Source organism: Entamoeba invadens (genome assembly GCF_000330505.1).
Source record: "Entamoeba invadens IP1 unplaced genomic scaffold scaff_1105074724362, whole genome shotgun sequence".
Lineage (NCBI taxonomy): Eukaryota > Evosea > Mastigamoebida > Endamoebidae > Entamoeba > Entamoeba invadens.
Window position 1 is genome coordinate 90,307 of NW_004440255.1, and position 1,899 is coordinate 92,205.

The following is a 1,899-nucleotide window of genomic DNA, read 5'->3' on the forward strand; positions in this document are numbered from 1 at the left end:
TATTCGACTATATTTCACCTTTCAACTTTAATACAATTATTGAAACTCCTGTTTTTGAAGAAAATAATATTTATTTTAACAATTATAAAAACATATTTCAATTACCAGAACCTGGAGTAGTTGTTGATATTGATGGATTAAAGTGGAGTAACAACATTTATCACCACTTTCAAAAGAAAAACACAATATTCTCAGATTTTAAAAAAAGCAACACTTTTCAACGTTTCGAAACAATCGAAAGGGGTCCAATTGGACCTTTACAAATTATTTCCTCAACTCCAACAAAAACACAACAACCTTTTTATTTACCTGATAATCCTAAAAGTTATGAAATGTGGTGTAAAAACATTTCTATTAAAAGACATTTTGAAATTTGGAAAGACCCCCAAAGAACATCAAACGAATTTCAAGTATCAAAACAAAAAGCGCTTTTAATTGCAAATAGGCCAGTGGGTGGAGAAAGAGGTCGTAAAAGAGGTCCAAAATGTGGCAATTCAAAGATTGATCTCCAAACGATTGAAGACATTCTTCGAATAACTCGCAATAATCCACAAAAGACTCTGGTTCAAATAGCTGAAGAAGTAAGCGATATAAGAAAACAAAGAGTTGTTTCTATATGCAATTTGATGGAGTTTGACTCTGAAAAAATGATTCGGGATACAAAAATATCTAAAAGTGCGGTTCATGAAATTTTAAAGAAATGTGGTTTTACAACAAAACAAATAAAAAAAAGAACCCAAAGATAGAAATTCAAATTTGAGAATAGCTCAAAGATATGTGTATTGGCAACATTTTAATATTTTGATTTCACTTAATTTTTATTTTGTTTATGTTGATGAAGTTGGATATAATACAAATCAATCAAGAACACAAGGTAGAGCTATTGAAGGAGAATGTTGTGATGTTGTTTTTCCAATCATAAAGGGGTTATCTTTCACAGCAATTGTGTTAATGGCACCAGGAAAAAGATTGGTTTTTCGATTAAAAGACACGACTAACAAAAATGAAGATTTTGTCAATTGTCTAAAAGAACTATTCATTCCGCAAATTAAAAAATGGTTCAAAAACTCTTTTGTATCATTGATTTTAGATAATGCTGGTATTCATAACAAGAATGTAAATGATACATGCAGAGAAAATGGAATATATGTAACTTATAGTGTTCCATATAGTCCACAATTAAATGCAATAGAAAAAACATTTTCACAGTCCAAATCCTATATTAATGCTTGTATGACACATGAAAATGACTTTTTGTTAGCTGCGGATTTAGTGAGTCATTTTCAAACCAAAGTTGTGTTGGATTTTGCGACAAGAAGAAATTCACATGTTTTTTTCTTGATTATTTGTGCGTCTCTAATGAATGTTTCTGGAATTAACACTCAAAATTACCACTTACATACTTTAAAATGGGTGGAATTGGCTGGTAAATGTGTCCCTTTCCGCAATGATGATAAAGATTTGGTTACTTTTGTTTCTAAAAATAACAATAACAAACTTGTTTTAATAGACGACTGTTTTGTTATTGAAAAAGTCTGACTTCAAATATCTGTTTCATTGGATGTCAGTGATAATTTTGATGTATGCACACAACAATCTGAAAACGACATTATTTCAATTGATAAAACATTGTCAAAAGAAATCAAATTGAAAAACAGAACTGATGTGTTCGATAAAGTTGACACAATTAACAGTATAAATATTGATTGTATTGATTCAATATCAAAACCCCCATTTATCAATATTTGTGATAATGAATCAGAACAACAAAAATCAGAACTCGAAACAGTTTTAGATGATACTATGATGTTGAACACTTTTATATTAGAAGACTATAGAACTTATTATATGAACACAAATAATGGTTATAAAACAAATAAATCTTTTTTACTCAGCTGG